Source organism: Cricetulus griseus, chromosome 5, assembly GCF_003668045.3.
Source record: "Cricetulus griseus strain 17A/GY chromosome 5, alternate assembly CriGri-PICRH-1.0, whole genome shotgun sequence".
Lineage (NCBI taxonomy): Eukaryota > Metazoa > Chordata > Mammalia > Rodentia > Cricetidae > Cricetulus > Cricetulus griseus.
This window is the reverse complement of record NC_048598.1, coordinates 184,471,968-184,493,414: the sequence shown is the minus strand read 5'-3', so window position 1 is coordinate 184,493,414 and position 21,447 is coordinate 184,471,968.

Below are 21,447 nucleotides of genomic sequence, written 5' to 3'. Positions count from 1 at the left end.
GGGTTATGGACGTTGCAAAGCTCAATGTCAGTGACACATTTGGCCAACAAGGCCACACCTTTTAATCCTTCCCAAAACAGTTCCACTAACTGGGGACCAAGAATTCAAACATATAAGCCTATAGAAGCCATTCTCATTCAGACCACCACAGTGATGAAAACAGCGAGTAGGAGGAGATTGAAGAAAGCCCAGTACTACATCAGATAAGACAACTTCAGGAGCAATGTATGCACTATTTGGCCCCAAACTGGGAGAACACACATTCTCTCAAATGCATATGCTGCCCCAATGAAGACAGAACATTGAGTTTCACCACAATCACTCCAGCTGCAATGGAATTATAAATCAAATAGTGAGAAAACCCAAAATATGTGAAAATTAAATAACAAATGTCTAAGTAGTGTATGGTTCAAGAAGAAATCTCAAGAGAAACTAGGAAACATTTGAGCTGAACGGTCACATGATTTCACATGAGCATCTGTAGAGCTGGGACGGACTCCTTAGAGGGAAAACAGCTTTCAAAGCTCACATAATAAAAGGAGAAAGATTTGGGGTTGGAAGGATAGCTCAGCCATTTAAAGCACTTGCTGCTCTTCCAGAGGACATGGGTTCAGTTCCCAACACCCACATGGAAGCTCACAACCACCTAAAACACCAATTCTAAGGGATCTAATGCCTGTCGTCTAGCCTCTGACAGCACAAGATATATACATGGTGTACATACATCAAAGCAAAAACCCACATAAAATAAGAGAACTTAAGACTTTTTTAAAAGAAGAAAGATTTCAATGATACAAGGGCTCAACTTAAAAGCACTAAGGAAAGAAGAGCAAAGGGAATCCAAGCCTGAAGAGGCAGACAGGAAAAGCTAAACATGAGAACAGAAACCAATGCTGTGTTAAAACAGAAGTAGACATGTCAGAAACCAATGCTAAATATGATTAATATACCTGTTCTGATCCAGAAAATGGAGAAGACACTAATGAGCAACACCAAGACTGAGACAGGAGATGTCAGCGCCAAGTCTACAGAGACTAAAGACATAATTATAGACTGTGTCAACTTTACACTAATGAATCTGACAACTTAGATGACATTGACTAATTCCTCATGACATGAAATCTCAATAATCATTATCTATAAAATATTAATTTCTAAGTCAGGGGTGATAGGTAGCTCATTCCTGTGTCCCTGGTGTTTGGAAGACTGAGGCCGGGTGACTACAGCAAGTTCGAAGTCAACCCAGGGTACACAGTGCAAGAGTTTCAGGCCAGCCAGGGCTGTAGTCAAGACCTTGTCTCACAAAACAAACATAAGGGTCTCTTTGTCAAGAACTTTTCCATAAAGAAAATGTTAGGCTCATCAATAGCTTCACTGGATAACTTGTAAGGAAGTGATTATACCGACAATGTAAAATTCTTCCTAAAAGCTGAGGAGAAATCCCTTTACAACTTGTTTTATGAGTCACTAAAACCTTAAAATCTAAGTCCCGCAAAAGTGTCCACAAAAAAATTATAGACTAAAACCACTCATAAACATAATTACAATTTTAATACAATGTTAGTAACATATAAAATGGCTAGCCATCGTGAGCAAGTGGGACACATGCCAGAACTTAAAGTTGAATTAACATTCAAGCATCAATCAATGTCATTCATTATATTGGCAGAGTAAAGGCAAGCCCTAGCAGTGTTCTGATAAATGCAGAATAAGCATTTAACAAAACTCAACACCCACCCTCAGAAAAAAAAAAAAAAAAAAAAAAAACAACTTCAAAACAACATCGTACGTACTTACTGTCACTTTTAGTGTTGATAGACTCATTTTCCCCCACAGACTAGAAGGGAGGTGAGGAGGTCCACACCTGATGCTCTGTCTTTTAAAATCCTTTATTAGTTCTTTGAGGATTTCATAAATTGTATTTTAGTCATACCCATGCCTCTCTGTCCTGTCCTCCCGACTGACAGACTGACAGACAGACACCCATTCCATATTCACACACTTTTTGTTTCAGTTTTTACAAAAACCATCAAGTTCCACTTATTGCAGCCTAGACACTCTTGGGTGTGGGGACATCCACTAGAGTATGACTGAACAACCATGGGCCACACCCTTAAAGAAATCTCTCTTTGTCTCTGTCTGTCTTTGTGTGGGGGTGGGTGGGGGTGTGGGGGTGTGTCTGTCTGTCTGTCTCTCTTTCTGTATCTCCCAGGACCTATAATCACCAGTATGTCTTTAGGTAGGGCTGGGATTTTAAGCACAACTCTACCTCCATGCTGGGAGGAGATAGAATGTTTCTCTGGCTCTTACAGTCTCTCCTCCCCATCTTCCACAGAGACCCCTGAGCCTTGTGGGGAGGCTGTGCCAGAGGTGTGCCCTCTCACCATTGTTATTCAGCTTTGCCCTGGGGGGGGGGTCAGTAAGACAGCAAAGATCAATTATATTGTCATCCAGATTAGAAAGGAAGAAGTAAAACTGTACCTTTTGTCAAACAGATGGTCACAAACCTAGAAGATTTGAAAGAATCAACTAGATTGTCAGCAAAACTAAGAAAGGAACTTAGTAAAAACCAAAGCATAGCAGACAAATACACAAGGGGTATTGTGGCAAATAGCTGAAAGATAAAACTTGAAAACCAACTCCCTGACAACACCATCAAAAAATACAAGACACTTAAGGATACATTTAACCAAATCAGTTCAAGACTGCTACACTGAAAACTACAAAATGCCTTGAGGGTGATTGCAGAGATTAAATAAATAAACTGAGCAATCGTACCTTCATTTGGGCTGGAAGACAGGTTACGGATGAGGCAATCCTGTGACCCACCCATACATCCAGAGTCAGTTCCCACCTGCCATCCACTGCCTAAGACAGACAGGCAGCTCCTTCTGAAATGCCCTTGGAAATGCAAACATCTGCAACTAAACTGTACATGATCTGGGCCCTAACCATACATAGTTAGTACACAATGGAAAAATTCAGTTCCTTGGGCTAGAGTGATGGCTTGCTGGAAACGAGCACTTGCTAGGCAAATACTCAATTCTCAACACTGAAAGCCAGGCAGGACCACTTGTGCCTGTAACCCCAGTGCTAGGATAGCAGATATAGGGAGGTCCTCAAGCATCACTGGCAAGACAACCAAAATGATGAGCCTCGGGTTCAGTGAGAGTAAGGTGGAAGCCTGGCATGGTGGTCCACGCGGCACTCAGGAGGCAGAGACAATTGAATCTGTGTGTTCAAGGCCAGCCTGGTCTACACAGCAAGTTCCAGGCCAGTGAGGGCTACACTGAGACCCTGCCATCATCATCATTGTCACCACCACCATCTTCATATGGACAGCAATAGAGGAAGACATCTGAAGCCACCTCTGGCTTCCACATATAGGCACACAAGGCCACACCTGCACACACACACACACACACACACACACACACTTCCACATACAGCATGCACATGCATACGTACAGATCCAGTTCCTTATACCAACCACATTTTAGGATGAGATACTCATAGGATGAGATATTCACACAAAGACCCTAGAACACTTAGAGAGAGAATTCGTTCACCATTGCAGAAAGTTGTAAGGACAATGCTGACGGTGACTATCAAAGCAACCTTTAAAAAAAGAAAACCAGTCGAGAACTTCCATTACCTAATTTCCAAACAGACTGTCAGGCCACTGCAGTCAGATGCTGTGGTCCTTGCCTAGGGGAGAATGTGCTTAGGCTTGGGGACTGGTAAATGTTTCTTTGACAAGTCCTATGAAACAATAACCATAACAGAAAACATTGAAACATTAGACTCCACCAAAATTAAAATCTCCTGTCTATCAAAAAAAGTCAGGAGGAAAATTCATAGGCAAGCCACAGACTGAAAAGAAGTATTTGCGTGACAAATTTGTGACCTAAGGCGGGTGTCCAGGAAACATGAAGAACCCTCCAACTCAACAAGAAAATATAAACAATCCTTTTCCTCAAAAAAATTAGAGGCAAAATTTCTTTAAAAGAAGCTTTTCCAGAACAATCTATACAAGGGTCTGATAAGAGAAAAGGCAGTAGTCAGCATCTTTAGAAGCCAGGAAATGAATTAAACCACAGCTGTGTCCCACAGCAACCCACTAGACTCACTAGAGTCAAGAAGTTTGGAACTGTTGGCAAAGATAGTCTCCATGGTGTTAGTGAGAAGTTCAGGAAGTCTGTTCTAGAGCTGTCCTATGACCTGGTAAATCCACAACTAGGTATTCACCTAGGAGAAGTAAAAATAGACATCTAGTCACAAAGAGGCATTTAAAAAACATGGTAAATTATTCATAACACCCTAAAACTAGAAAATCCCCCCACCCCGTTCATCAGTGGGTAAAGGAACAGTGATAAGGTCATACGGTGGAGAAAGAGTCCATGATAAAAAGAAGCAGCTACAACACACGACAAAGTGGACAAGTCTCTAAAATATGCTGGGTGAAAGCAGACAGGACCCTCCCCTAAAAGTATATATGATGTGATTCCATTTATATGAAATCCTAACGCAGGCAAAATTAATCTAGAGTTCAACGGCATCAGAAGAGCCTTTGCCTTTGGTGGTTTCAGGATGGGACTGACAGGGAAGAAACCAAGAGGGTCTTCCAGAGTGATGGTAATTCTCTCTCTCTCTCTCTCTCTCTCTCTCTCTCTCTCTCTCTCTCTCTCTCTCTCTCTCTCTCTCTCTCTCTCCCTCCTCTTTCTTTCCCCCTCTCTCATCCTTGGTTGTATGGTATGACCTTTCTAAATCTCAGTGTCTTGGTTTTCTGCTCTGAAACAAACTAATAGAATTAGGGCTTAAAACTTCACCCAAATATCTGGAAAAGGGATGGGTTTCTTAGCCAGGTGTGCAAGAAATACCTCCTCGAGTCCTCCTCAGGGTCCATGAGGTTGCCTGTGACAGCACAGAAGTCACAGCCTCCCTTGGGGAAGACTCTATCCCAAGATCTTTCTATTGGACCCAAGACGACCATCTGGAGACCACATCTGGTCCTAGAACCAGCAGTTCCAAGAAGATGCCGTCTCTTTGTCCTGAGTCATCTCCAGTGCGACATCTGATGATGTGAAACCTTGAGAGTCTCGGGTCTTGTTTGTTAGCACAACAGCAACGCTGAGAAAAATGACTTTGAAATCTTCTATCCTCCTGTGAGGGGAGAGGCCCTGTGAGACACACCTTCTCCGTAGAGCCTCTAGTTGACAGGACAGCTCACTTCTCAACCTTTGGAGATCTAGCTGAAAGTTGTGCTATCACTCCCTCAGATTTTTTTCCTAGACCATGCTGGTTTAATATCTAATTGCTAGGCAGGTGTACATGACCATCCATGTAGAGACCAGAGGGCAGCCTTGGGCATCATTTCTCAGACACCACACAGAGTCTCTCATTGGAACTTGCCAAGTAGGATAGCTGGCTGACCAGCCACTCCTAACCATCATCCTGGTTCTTCCCCCATGCCCACTTTTTATGTGGGTTCTGCTTGCTCTCTAGCAAGCTCTTTACTGACTGAGCCATCTTTCTTTTTTCTTCAATAGCTCTCTCCATCAGCTTCTCCTTTCACATTTTACTGGACACAGCCAGGAGACAGCAGAGGAGGATGTGGGCATGGCTGCTTCCTAAATAGGTAAGGATGTTGGCAAACTTTCAGCTGCAACATCCCAAGGACTACCCATCCCTTTTCCAGATACACAGCCCTCACCCCTTCTGTGCCATGGTTTGCAGTGCCCGTAAAGCTACGGTTTCTATTCCTATCATTTTAGAGAAAGCAAAGCTTTCTCTCTTAAGCTTGATGAATTCCAAGACTGCCCCAAATTCTCAAGTGTTTGTTATACAGTGACACCCCCACTTCTCCAAGTGTTAATAGTTGCATTTTTCTATTGTTGTGTAACAAATTCCCACACACTCTGCATCTTAAAACAACACAGGCACCCACTGTCTCAGGGTCGCTGTAGACAGAAGTTCAGGCGTGACTTCCCAGGATCCTTTACGCAGTGTTCTTCAAGTCTTCAGCCTCATTGGGATGCTAAACCAGGAAGAGTCACCTTCCAAACTTCCTCTTACAGGTAACTGGGATTTTTTTTCCCCCTTCCAACTGTACAACCCAAGGGATCAGCTCCTTGCTGGGCGTTGGCTGGAGGCCAGGCTCAGATGCTAGGGGTCACTCCCAGTTCCCTAACATGTGGGCTTTTCTGATAGGGCCCCTTACTTCATGAAGCCCACACAGGTCTCTGGTTCTAGTCTATTAACAAAATGGAACCTCAGGTACACTGCAACATCATTGTGTAGGTGACTGACCTCTTCTGTTTGAGCCACTGGTTACGGGTAAGTGCAAGGGATTGTGCAGGGAACAAACACCAGGGGGGCGAGTATTGCTGGGGCTGCTTTGCAGGTACCAGCCATACTCAGGGAATAGATTATTAGCTTTGGGCATTTTACATTAAATTGAAATGGATTAAACTCTAGATATATGAACTGGGTTGTCTGGAGAGGAGTCTACAGAAATGCATCCAGAGAAGAACGTATATTTATGGAAGGAGGAAGGAACGATAGGGTAAATATCTGATCAAGGGAGCACGCTAAAATGATAAGGGGGAGGCAGCTGCAAGGACACACACCTTCCTGAAATTTTATTCCAATGTTCCTAAAACTTTGAAATACATACACACCTGGCAGACAGTTGACTGGCTTGATCTCACGCAAGTCTTGTGCAGGCAACCACAGCTACTGGAATCCATGAGTGCAGCCATCCTGTCATGTCCAGAAGACAGTGTTTCATTCAGGTCTTCACTGACCTCTGGCTCTTACGATCTTTCTGTCCCTCTTTGGTGATGATCCCTGAGCCTGTGGGGAGGGGATGCTACAGATGTCCCCATCTGTGACTGAGCCCTCCACAGACACTCTCCGCACTTTAAGCAGTTGTGAGCTTCTACGGTAACTGCTTGTGTGGTGCGCAAAGAAACTTCTGATGAGGGCTGAGTGTGGCACAGATCTATTTACAGACATCTCTGTTCTCATGAGCCAACGCTGCCTCATTTTATGGCAAAGCATGGCTCTTGTGGATAATCATGAGTTGGGAAAGTATGTTTAACTGACAAGGGAGCCGGTGTATGAAGCCAAAGCTCCCTCCACCCCAGCAGGGCATCATTGTCTTCCCAGGAACTAGGCTCCAAGAGAGCGGAAACTGACACCCCCAAAAAACATTCTTGAGTTTTCCTAATAGCCAGTTGTGGCCGGACCACGCATGATCTCATGAATGTTCAGGGAATGCATCATCTCTTGGGTACAACGGCTGCCTGACAGCACCCCGAGGTATGCCCAGTGGCTCTTTTCATATGTCCTACAACCAACTCCTCCTTCTAGATTCTAACATTTCAGAGTTTAATAAAAACAAATCTAACCCCCATGCTGATCTCTATGGTATAGATTCTTCCATGCGAAAGTAGCATGTGTCCAGCTACACAAACAGTGTGCCTCATACACCTACTAATGCCATGCCTGTGTAGGTGAATTAATTAGTCGTTATTATGTAGATCATGTCAGAGCACAGCCAATAAAAACAACAGATGTTCTGGGAATGAAGTAACTGGTGTAAGCAGGCCTAGACATTCGCTTTTCTGTTTTCACTTTTTACAGGAGAGATGGCTCTGCCTGGTCCAGCACATTGTGAAAACATTCAGATTTAACAAGCGGGTCCCGACAGAGGGGAGAAACAGCCAACACTACTTGTTAGCTGTTAATAGGTTGCTTATGTTCCCCTCAAAATCAGCTTGTGAGTAACATTTCCTCAGTGTGAGATCCCTGCTAGAGGCAGGGGCACAGAGTAACACATAAAGCCATCGGCTAATGACGCTGGGAAGCATCTGAGTGTGTGTTAAAGGAACCCAGCCTTTATTAGGCTGGGCACTTACAATTAGCACAAGAGGTCAGTGTTTCCCCCTCCTCCAGGATCTGGGGGGCTGAGCATACAGCAGAGATATGGCCTGTCAACAACCTTCTGCTAAACGAATACAGCCCCAGAACACCGAGACAGTACAAATTAGTAGGCACAGAAGCCAAGATTTCCAAATGATGGGTTGAAGGCCCGAACTAGCCTTAGAGGTTCTCTTTAACTGTGGGCAGAAGCAATGGCAACAACACCCCACTGTTGTGCTAACGATGACCTGGTTGTCCTCAAGGAGCAGAGCAAAATCAAGCTGCAGCTTGGGGCTTGAGGCATAGACTGTCTCCTGAGACACAAAGACTATGATGAAGACAAAGAGGTGATAAGATTGGTTTCGACTCTTCAGCAAGACCTTCAGAGGAGTCTTTGTGGGCAGCTTGGAAAGACTAGGCGGGGTAACTCAGCTGGCCATGTTGTTTGGGTAGAATTATTATTCAACATAAAAAGGCTGTGTGCTGTCCTGTATATTTTTAAGCGTGTTTTACACACACACACACACACACACACACTATCTGAGATCCTCACTGGACTCGACACAATAAAAAGTAACCCTCTCCTTCTCAACAAAAGCAGCGTCTTGCCCCCTGCTTTGCCCTCACCACAGACCTGCCCTCCATGCCTGCAGACAGAACTTGACCCAGATTCTGCTGCTTTCACTCAACACAGTCATCTGGAAATCTGTCCGTGCTGAGCTCTTGACATCACATAGGGAGAACCAATTCCCTTTTCTTTCTGAGTCACGTGTGTGTGTCCCTCGGGTGTCCCACTCGCTATGCTCATACTCTCTTCCAGATACTGGTGGTTACAGCTAGAACTGCCGTGAGTATCTGTGTCCAAGTCTAGCCAGACAGATGTCACGGGTTCCATTTCTCTTGGATGGGGTGGAATGGCTGCCAATTCTCTTCCTACATGGCTTGTTCCTCCCATAATCCATGTGAGGCATAGGGGAGGTCCCATAGCTCCAAGTCAGATGTGTACTGATACCATGTTTTGAGTTCATCGTTCACCTGATACCAATGGGCTCAAACTGTTTTTCACACCCTGTCTTAGTCAGGGTTACTGCTGCTGTAATGAAACACCATAACCAAAATAACTTTGGGAGGAGAGAATTGATTCAGCTTATGTCTCCACACCACTGTTCATCATTGGTGGGACTCAGGACAGGAGCTCAAACAGAAGAGGAACCTGGAGGCAGGAACTGATATAGAGGCCATGGGGGGGGTTGGTTTACTGGCTTTCTCCTCGTGGCTTGCTCAACCTGCTTTCTTACAGAACCCAGGAATACTAGCCTAGGGGATGGCACCACCCACTATGGGAAGACCCTCCTCCATGAATCATTAATTAAGAGAATGCCCTACAGGATTATGTAAAGTCTGATCTTATGAAGGCATTTTCTTACTTGAGGTTCCCTCCTCTCAGATGACTTTGGCTTGTGCCAAGTTGACATAAAACTATTCAGTACAAGCCTTTATCTACAACTTACATGTTGTCTCCAGTAAAAAGTCCATTCAAAGTCATCTTTGATTAAATTAAAATATTTATTTTCTTAGAGTAAAGGGTTACCAGACTACAATCCACACTGCCAGAGAAGCTAGGAAACAAGGAGGACCTAAGAGAGACATACATGGTCCCCTGGAGAAGGGAAAAGGGTCAACATCTCCTGAGCAAATTGGGAGCATGGGAAGAGGGGGAGAGAGCTAGGAGAATGAGAAGGGGAGAAGAGGAGGGATGCAGAGGACATGAGGGAGCAGAAAGTTTGAGTCAGGAGAACAATAGAAGATACCATAATAGAGGGAGCCATTATAGGTTTAAAGAGAAATCTGGCACTAGGGAAATGTCCAGAGATTTACAAGGATGACACCAACTAGCAACAGTGGAGAAGCTTAAATACCCTCCCCTGTTAATGAGATTGATGACTGATTTATATGCCAACTGATAGCCCTCATCCTGGGGTGGAAGTAGAAGCAGACACCCACAACTAATCACTGAACTGAACTGGAATCCAAATACAGAGAAGGACGAGTGAAGAGCAAAGTGGTCCAGATCAGGCTGGTGAAAACCACAGAAACAGCTGACCTGAACATCGGGGAGCTCTTGGTCCCCAGTCTGATAGCTGGGATACCAGCATGGGACTGATCCAGACCCCAGGAACATGGGTTTCAGTGAAGAAACCTCGGAAATCTACGGGACCTCCTGTAGTAGTTCAGTACTTATCCCTAGCATAGGTGTGGCCTTTGGGAGTCCATTCCACATAGAGGGATACGCCCTGAGCCAAGACACATGGGGGTGGGCCTAGGCCCTATCCCAAAGGATACGATGGACTCTGATGACACCCTATGGAAGGCCTCACCCTCCAGGGGGAGCAGAAGGGATATATGATAGGTAGGGTTTTAGTTGGGGGGGTGGTAGGAGAGGAGGGGAGAGAGAGAGAACTGGGATTGTCATGTAAAACAATCTTGTTTCTAAATCAAATAAAAATATGCAAAATAAATCAAGAAAAAATATTTGTTTTCTTACATCTGAGTTACCACAGCTCTTCCTATATTCCAGATATGAGTCTTTATTCACTACATGCTAAGGATTTCCTCCCAGTCTTCTCATCCACACACAGACTGCTATACCTAGCAAAACTGTCAATCACCATAGATGGAGAAAACAAGATATCTCATGACAAAGTCAAATTTAAAAATTGTCTATCATAAACATAGCTCTACAGAAAGTACTAGAGAGAAAACTCCAACCCCAGGAAGTTAACTACACCCATGAAAACACAGGCAATAGATAATCTCACACCAGCAAAACACAAAGAAGGGAAACAGAGAGAGAGAGATTACCACCATCACCACCACCAACAACAAAATAATAAAAATTAACAATCACTGGCCATTAATATTCCTCAATATCAATAGACTCAATTTGCCAATAAAAAGACATAGGCTAACAGAATGGATAAAAATAGAATCCATAATTCTTCTTCAACATCAAAGATAGGCATTGCCTCAGAGTAAAGAGTTGAAAAAAGATTTTTCCAAACAAATGGACACAAGAAGCAAGCTGGTATAGCTATCTTAATATTTAACAAAATAGACTTCAAACCAAAATTAATCAAAAGAAATGGAGAAGGGCATCAATGGAAAAATCCACCAAGATGATGTCTCAATTCTGAACATCTATGCCCCAAATGCAAGGGCAACCACATTTGTAAAAGAAATATTACTAAAGCTTAAACCACACACTGAGCACAAAACAACAATAGTGGGAGACTTCAACACCCCACTCTCACCAATGGACAGGTCATCTAGACAGAAACTAAACAGAGAAATAATGGAGCTAACAGATGTTTTAACTCAAATGGATCTAACAGATACCTACATAATATTTCACCAAAACAAAAAAATAATATACCTTCTTCTCAGCACCTCATGGAGCCTTCTCCGAAATTGACCATATACTCAGCCACAAAGCAAGTGTAAACTGACACAAAAATTTCAAATAATCCCTGTATCTTATCAGAACACCAGAAATTAAAGCTGTATTTCAACAACAGAAACAACAGGAAGCCTACAAACTCATGGAAACTGAACAGCTCTCTACTGAACCACTAATGGGTCAAGGAAGAAATAAAGAAAGAAATCAAAGACTTCCTGGGATTCAATGAAAATGAATGCACAACATACCCAAACTTATGGGACATAAAGAAAGCAGTGCTAAGAGGAAAGTTCAGAGCACTAAGTGTCTTCATAAAGAAATTGGAAAGATCTCGCACTAGCAACTTAACAGCATACCCGAAAGCTCTAGAACAAAAAGAAGCAAGTGCACCCAGGAGAAGTAGACACCAGGAAATAACCAAACTGAGGGCTGAAATCAATAAAATAGAAACAAAGAGAACAATACAAAGAATCTATGCGTCAAGGAGTTGGTTCTTCAAGAAGATCAACAAAATAGATAAACCTTTAGTCAAACTAACTGAAAGACAGAGAAAGAATATCCAAATTAACAAAATCAGAAACAAAAAGGGGGATATAACAATAGACACTGAAGAAATTCAAAGAATCATTGGGTCATGTTTCAAAACCTGTACTCTATAGAATTAGAAAATCTAAAGGAAGTAGACAAATTTCTTGATAGATACCACTTGCCAAAGTTAAATCGAGATCAGATAAACAATTTAAATAGACTATAGCATCTAAGGAAATAGAAGCAGTCATTAAAAGTCTCCCAACGAAAAAAGCCCAGGTCCATATGGCTTCTGTGTAGAATTTTATCATAATTTCAAAGAAGAGCTAACTCTAGTACTCCTCAAATTATTCTACAAAATGGAAACAGAAAGAACATTGACAAATTCATTTTATGAGGTCACACAAAGACTCAACAAAGAAAGAGAATTACAGATCAATTTCACCCATAACGCTGATGCAAAAATACTCAATAAAATAATGGCAAACCAAATCCAAGAATACATTAAAAAGATCATCCACCATGATCAAGTAAGATTAATCCCAGAGATGCAGAGATAGTTCAACAAACAAAAATCCATCAATGTAATCCACCATATAAACAAACTGAAAGAAAAAACACATGATCATCTCATTAGATGCTGAAAAAGCCTTTGACAAAATTCAACACCCCTTCATGATAAAAGTCTTGGAGAGATCAGGGATACAAATGACATACCTAAATATAATAAAAGCAATATACAGCAAGCTGATTGCCAACATCAAACTAAATGGAGGGACACTCAAGCAATTGCAGTAAAGTAAGGAACAAGACAAGGTTGTCCACTCTCTTCATACCTATTCAATATAGTGCTTGAAGTTCAAGCTAAAGCAATAAGACAACTAAAGGAAATCAATGGGATACAAATTGGAAAGGAAGAAGTCCAAGTATCATTATTTGAAGATGATACAAAACATACAATACACATTTGCAGATGACAGTATACATAAGCAACCCCAAAAATTCTACCAGGGAACTTCTACAGCTGATAAACACCTTTAATCTAATGGCTGGAAACAAGATCAACTAAAAAATAATCAGTAGCCTTCCTATATACAAAGGATAAATGGGATGAGAAAGAAATCAAGGAATCAATACCTACAATAGCCACAAATAATATGAAATATCTTGGTGTAACTCTAACCAAGCTACCTGTATGACAAGAACTTCAAGTTTTTGAAGAAGGAAATTGAAGAAGCTATCAGGAGATGGAAAGATCTCCCATGTTCATGGGACTGTAGGATTAACATAGTAAAAATGGCCATCTTACAGATTCATTGCAATCCCCATTAAAATGCCAACACAATTCTTTACAGACCTTGAAGGAACAATACTCAACTTCATATGGAAAAGCAAAAAAATAATAGAAAAAAACAGGATAGCTAAAACAATCCTGTACAATAAAAGAACTATCTGAGGTATCACCATCCCTGATTTCAAGCTCTACTAGAGAGCTATAGCAATAAACACCACATGGTTTGGGCATAAAAAAGATGGGTAGGTCAATGGAATGGAACTGAAGACCAGGTGCAAATCCACACACCTGTGGACATCTGATTTTCAACAAAGAAACCAAAGTTATACAATGGAAAAAAGAAGGCATCTTCAACAAATGGTGCCGGTATAACCAGATGTCAGCATGTAGAAGAATCAAATAGATCCACATCTATAACCCTACACAAAACTCAAGTCCAGGCAGATAAAAGACCTCAACATAAATCCAGTTACACTGAACCTGATAAGAGAAAAAGTGAGAAGTAGCCTTGGACACATTGGCACAGGTGACAACTTCCTGAATAGAACACCAGTAGCACAGACACTGAGATAAACATTTTTAATAAATGGGACTTCATGAAACTGAAAGGTTCCTGTAAGGTAAAGGACACCATCAGTAGGACAAAACAGCAGCCTACAGAATGAGAAAAGATATTCATCATCCCCACATCTGATAGATGGCTGATTCCCAAAATATAAAAAGAACTCAACAAATCAAATCATCCTATTAAAAATGGGTTACTGACCTAAACAGAGAATTTTCAACATAGGAATCTCAAATTGCTGAGAAACACTTAAAGAAATGTTCAACATCCTCAGTCATCAGGGAAACGCAAATCAAAACGACTCTGAGATACATCTTAACACCTATCAGAACGGCTAACAGAAAAAACACAAGTGATAACTCATGCTGTAGAGGATGTGGAGCAAGGGGAACACTCCTCCATTGCTGGTGGGAATGCAAACTTGTACAGACACTTTGTGGTAGATTGATTTTCAATCTACCACAAACTCCATCTATACCAGCTATACCACGCTTGGGCATATACCCAAAGGATGCTCAGTCACACCACAAGGGCACTTGCTTAACTATGTTCATAGCAGCTTTATTTTTAATAGCCAGAACTTGGAAACAACTTAGATGCCCCTCAATTGAATATTGGATGAAGAAAATGTGGTACATTATACAATGGAGTATTACTCAACTGTTAAAAACAATGATACCATGAAATTTGAAGGCAAATAGATGGAACTAGAAAAAATCATCCTGAGTGAGGTAACTGAGACACAGAAAGACAAGCATGGTATGTACTCACTTATAAGTAGATATTAGCTGTAAAATAAAGGATTAACTCCACTACAATTCATAGAACCAGAGAGAGTAAGTAACAAGGAGGGTTCAAGAGGGGAGAACGCCTAGATCTCCCTGGGAATGGGAAATAGAAGAGATTATGAAATGAACTTTGGATGGTTGGGGAGGGAACATGAGAGTCAGGTTGTGGGGTACACGGGGGAGAGCACTGAAAGAGACTACTGGAAATGGAAATAGGAATTTGGGGATCAGATAAAAACATGGTGCACAGGAATCTCCCAGGAATCTACAAGGATGACACAGCTAAGACTCCTAGCAATAGCAGGTACAGATACATAACCTGACTGACCACCTCCTGTAATCAGGCACGACTTCAAAAGGAGGGAGTGAGAAACCAACCCAGCCACATAACCGTCAACCTACAGTCTGTCCTGCCTATGGGATGTGATGGAGAAAGGATGGCTTAGCTTGAGGGAGTGGCCAACCAGTGACTGATCTACTTAAAACCCATGCCAGGAGAGTGAGCCCACCCCTGACACTGCCTGGGACACAAGGACCCACAGGGCTGGATGAGCCAGAGACCTAGGATAGAACCAAACATGACTGGAGGAGGGAAAATGTCAATATAAAAATACCAAAAGATACTCCTTTATACTCACAGGTTGGTGCCTAGCCCAGTTGTCATCAGAGAGGCTTCATCCAGCAATGATGGAAACAGATGCCAACCCACAGTCAAAACATCAGGGGGATCTCAGGAAATCCTGGAGAAGATGGGAGGAAGGATTGTAGGAGCCAGAAGGGTCAAGGACACCACAAGAAAACCCACAGAATCAACTAACTTGGCCTCATAGGGACTCACAGACACTGAATTGACAACCATCGAGCCTGCATGGGACTGACCTAGACACTCTGCACAGATGTTACAGTTGGGGAACTTGGTCCTCTTGTGGAACTCCTAACAGTGGGAACAGGGCCTGTCTCTACTCTTTACTGGCTTTTGGGACCCTACTCCTTATACCGGGACACCTCGCCCAGCCTTAATTCATGGGGAGGTGCTTAGTCCTACTGCAATATGATATATGCCATGTTTTGTTGGCATCCATGGGAGACCTGCCCTTTCCTGAACAGAAATGGAGGAGAAGTTGATGGGGGGTGGAAACAGAGGGGAGGGGGACTCGGAGGAGAGGAGGGAGGAGAAACTGTGGCTGGGCTATAAAATAAATAAAACCAAAACAATCTACTAGATTTCCTGACACCAGCCCAGAACCCCCACACTCTAGGAGCTAAGGCAGGAGGATCCTTGTAAGTTCGAAGCCAGTCTGGGCTGCACAGTGAGTGCCAGGCTAGGCAGAACTACAGAGCAAGGCTCAAAAAAAAAAAAAAATCAAACAAAAAGCCAGAGATAGACAACAGAGAGAGAGAGGATGACTGATTGGGACTGCATTCAATCCCAGCAGCAGCTTGAGGAGGACTGGTGTATAAACAGTATCTGTCCTGCCCTCTGGGGTTGTCCAGGAGGCCTGGTGTATAGACAGTATCTGTCCTGCCCCCTGGGGCTGTTCAATTTTGTGCTTCATGGTGTCTTCAATTCCCCTCAGCAATATTTTCATGTTTCATTGTGTAATTTATACAACTTTGTCAGATTTGACCTCACAGTCTCACGTATTTCATATTATATGCTATTATAAAAGATATCTTGGCCTGGAGTGGCAGCTCGGTGGGGAAAGGCTTTTGTGGCTAAGTCTGATGACCCGAATTTAATCCCCAAGATTCACACAGTGGAAGGAAAGAGCAGACTCCTCAAAGACACCCTCCAGCCTCTGCTTGTAGGCTGCGGCATGAATGCACCCGCACACATACACAACACACGCAAAACAGCAATAAAAAACTATATTTTGATCCACCTTTTTAATGGATGACATGCACGTCTGTCTATTGATACTACACAACTTTCTCAGCTCACTCGTTTGGTGTTTTTTTTTGTTTTGTTTTGTTTTTGTTTTGTTTTGTTTTTTTTTTTTGTAAATTCCATCCATTTCTCTTTGACAGTGGGGGTCAAAGCCAGGGCTCTACCCTGAGCTATACTCTACTCCCATGTTGTCAACATAAACAACCACAACCCCGGCTAATGAGGGCAGTGTAGCTGCTGGTTTTTTTAAAGACAGTGTCTAGCTGTGTAGCCCTGGCTGACCTGGAATTTGCTACACCAATCAGGCTGGCATTAAACTCACAGCAATCTACCTGTCCATGCCCCAGCCCTGCCCCTGCCCTGCCCCTGCCCCTGCCCCCCTGCCCCTGCCCCTGCCCCAAGTGATGGAATTTAAGGAGTGTACCGACATTCCCAGGCTGCCTTCTTCTCCAGAGTACCATTCATCTATCTCTTTCTTGACTAGCCACGCCAGCCAGAGCCTTCAGCACAATAACAAATACCCAGGCCGTGAGCACTTGCTTGCCTACCCCTGATGTAAGGCACTCAATCTTGACTGAAGACTTTCAGTGGAATCTCTATCATACCAAATACATCTTTTCATTTACGAATTTGATAGAAGTCTCTAGTAAAGTGACTTTGGTTTTTGACGTTTTTCGCTGTGGGCAAAGTACTTAAGTACAGATTCATTCACATAATAGACCTAGGTCATTTAATAAATAAGGCTAAATATTTTTGTGTGTTTAGGCATGTATGTCTGCATGTTTGCATGTGTTTGTGTGTGCCTGCTTGTGTGTGTGTGTGTGTGTGTGTGTGTGTGTGTGTGTGTGTGTGTAAGCCAGAGGTTAGAATTGGCTGTCTTTCTCACTTTCTCTCCAGTATATTTATGGAGTTATGGTCTCTAGCTGAACCTGGAGCTTGCTTGTTGGGCTAGTCTAGTTAGCCAGCTTACTCTGGGAATCCCCTGTCTGTGCCTGGGGATCCCCTATCATCTCCGCCTGTTATTACAGGTAGGCTACCACACCCACCCAGTTCCATCCTGTGGCTGCTAAGGATCTGAACCTCATGCTTGCATGGCAAACACTTTCTCCCCGAACCCATCCCCCTACACCTGAAGCCGATAATTTTTAACCAGTGAGCATTGTTCACTCCTGTCTTTGAAGGCATTTGTCAATCCAGTCTAAGTGGCAAACACATTTGCATAAATTATTTTACTTTATTCTCTTTCGTTTTAAATAACATACAATTTCTAGTGAGGATGGTCGCCTTTCTCACCTCTAACCCTAGATGTTTGCTTCTTCTCTTTTTCCAGGACATGCTGCTTGATTGCAGCATAGACCAAGGCAGTGAGCAAACTCTCACTGCTGGCAGTAACTATACACCTGCCATCTTGGAAAGACAGCGACTAAAGCAGCAGCCGCTTTAATTTTAGCAGTGCTGTTTAGCAAATAAAAGACTGCATGGCCAGAAAAAGGTAAAGATTTATAATAAAGACAGATCAGATGAAGAAAATCCTCTAAAGGTGTATGCTGTGTTTAAAAATATCTGTAGTCTTGTGAGAGAAAAACAGGATAAAGTAATTAACAGAAAGAATAAAAGAGAAGCCGATGGTGGTGGCACATGCCAGTAGGATTTGCTAAAGGAAGCAGAGGCAGGCAGATTTCCACAGAGAAACCCTGTCTCAGGAAAAAAGAAAAAAGAAGGAAGTAAAAGAAATAGAATAATAAATAAGCCATGTAAAGATGCAAAATACACAGAGAGTCTGGATACTATACGCTATATTGTTGTCTTTAAATTGTTTGATTGCCGAGGAAAGAGCTACAGCTGCTAAAATACATTTGATTATAAGTGCTGCTAAATTAGTCCAACTTATATATTTTAAAAATGCTTTGACTTTTAAATTTAAATATAAGGACAGGTTACTTGGGAAAAGAGTTTTTGCTTGTGTTTCCACAGAAAATGTAAAGCTATGGATTTCTTCCAAACTAATATGGTTTGATCAAGCAAGACCCCCTAAAGCAGTGTCCCAAGTAATTCTACATCCAAAACAGCTGAGATGATGCAGGTATAGATGACTACAGCCAGGATTTTTGTGTTTTATCATGATCCCCATGGTATGGACATCACCCCCAACCAGCAGGAAGCAGTTTGGAATGAATGACGCCCGAATTCCCAAATATTGTTTACAAATGTTTATTTTCATTTAAATGGTGTTGGTTATAAATGGTAATGATCATAGTCAATCTCTTTTTAAAGGAAAAAAGTGGGATAGGATATAGAAATGAATACTCTACATTGGTATAGATTTTCACTTATTGATACAAATTTAAGGTCAATTTTGTGATATGTATATGTCTCCTCTTATTTAGGTATTGTGTTTATACAGATCTTTAAAAATGTAATGCATAATTAAATACAAATTATATAGTCACCTATGATAGTCAGAACTTATAATTAGGTTAATTAGGTTTTCTAGATACACAGAGATATATTTGAGATGGATAGACATTCTTCGAACCTTTGAAAGACCTACAGAATATATGACATTTAAATGGTTTAGGGATTTTCATGGCAGTGAGACACAACTGCTCCTGGCACACCAATTATGTCTGAGAGGATGGACATCGAAGAAACTCATTATGGAGTTTGCTTTCAACATGGCAAGATTAGCCATTTGGGCAAGAAGCTGCTCTTGCCTAGACTGTTGCTGTATAAACTGGACTTGCAGGACCCACAGGAAAGTGACTGCGGAACTGGCAAAACAAGACAGTACTATAGGGATCCTGCTTCATGGAAAGTCTGCCAGACACGCTGTGGCCTATGGGCTGAAGATGGATGCCCCAACGTTACAGAGGAACTTCAGGTGACTGTCCAGGTAGCAAGATGTCTCTGTCAGATCTAGAGTTTATGTATTATCCTCCTGTGGTCTTTGACAGAGTTGAAGACAGATAGTTATGTTTATAGTTTTCTTTAGTTATTATAAAAGATAAGCTACATATAAAACCTTAGACTCACAAAGATAGGATAGATGATAGAATGTTTTCTTTAAATTTTGCAAAATGTTAATGGACTAAATGTTGTAACTATAGTTCTTACTTGATAACTGTTTTGTTATATATTTTGCTATGTTAATGTTAAAACCCTTCTTTTTATTTAGACAGAAAAGAGGAGATGATGGGAGAGGTCCTTCTGCGTATATGTTTGTCTTATTGGTTGATAAATAAAGCACTGTTGGCCAATAGGGAAGCAAGATAGGCGGAACTAAGAGTCAAGGAGGATTCTGGGAAATGTAGTAAGAGAAGTGGCTGCCATATGATCCCAGGAAGATAGGACGCATTCCACCAGCGTCCTCAATAAGAAAAGTTTATAAAATATATAGATTAATAATTGTGGATGATACTTAAGGCAGAGATAACAGATAAGAAATCCTAGTCATTATCCAGCAGCATTATACCTAATATAAGTCTCTGTGTGCTACTTGGGACCTTCGTTTCAACTGACATTCTGGCCAGAACTTCGGATACTGACTTCAATCAACACAAGAACTTCAGTCAAGATAAGGACTTCAACCTGGACCTTCAATTAAGCATCTCCCAGACACAGACTGGATTTAACCCATTCAGGACTTTCAGTACACTAACATTTTCCCCCACAGGACCCCACGAGGCTGTCATCATGCCAGTTCAGCTACTTCCTGTAGCCTGGAGAATACTACGCCCCCTTTCCCTACTGTTGACATCTAGTTAGGGCTAGTTTCCCACTGTTTAGGGTTGGGTTTGGAAGGAGGTGTTCAAGCTTGGACATCTCTTTCAGATGACTTTAAGGTGAGTTGGAATAGATATAGTTTACATGTGACATGGGTAGATTATTATAATTTCTTGTAATTCACCCTTATGATTGTTAATGATAGATAATTTACACTGTTAAGTGTTAATCCTCTTTTAGACTAAAAGGGGAATTGTAGGTGGAAATGCTGGCCACGCCCGCTTGGGGGCTGGCACAGGTGGCGCAGACCACGTACAATTGGGCATGGTCAGAGTGAAGTAGCAAGACTTTAAATATGAGGGTCACATGCATGCCACTCTCTCTATTCCCTCACCTGCCTGGCTGTACAGGACTGACCCCGTCGTGTGAGTACTTTTCTAATAAACATCTGCTCATCAGACTAGCTCTGACCCCATTGGGATCCGCATTAATTGAGCTTTCACTTTAAGTGTGCATAAGAGTTTATCAAGTTGTCTTTAATCTATGTAAAGAACCATTCTCTGCTTTTGTGGGTTTTCTCTATTGTCCTCTCTGGCTTTGTTGTCATCGATGGTGGTGATTGTTAGCAGGATTGTTTTCTTACTGATTCCGCTCTGTTCTTTTTCATTTTCTTTCTCCATCTTACTTGGAGTAACTCTATTTCACCCTCTTTGTTACTGTTTTCTTTTTTTTTTTCTTTTGGGACAGAATCTTCTCACACAGCACAAGTTAGTCTCGAATTCAAAACTATTTTTCCTCCGTTTCCCAAGGGCTGGACTTAGGTAGAAGTGTGCAGAACCACACATGGCTCATTTCTCTATCAGACTGTGGAGACTAAGACCATTAATCTGAGGCCTTCCTTCTTTTGGAGCACAGGGTATTGGGTATTTTTTTTTAATGAATTTCTCCTTGGGAATTCTACCAGCAACATCTCACAGTGTTTCATATGTACTGTTCTCAGTTTCATTCCACTCAAAACCTTCTCCTGGTTCCTTTCGTTCTCCCCTTTGGCCATGGGGTATTTACAAGCTATGTGCTTAGTTCTGGACACTGAAGGCTTGTCCAGGCTTCCCTCAAGTGCTGACTCCCAGGTTAGCTCCCGTGTGATTGGAAAGCTCTAGGTGAGTGTCTTGAGATCCTTACTAAGAGTTACATTATGACCCAGAATATGATCTGCCTCGGTAAATATGCCATGACCAGTCAGGGTTTGGGCATCCTTCTGTCTTTGGGGGAAGTGCT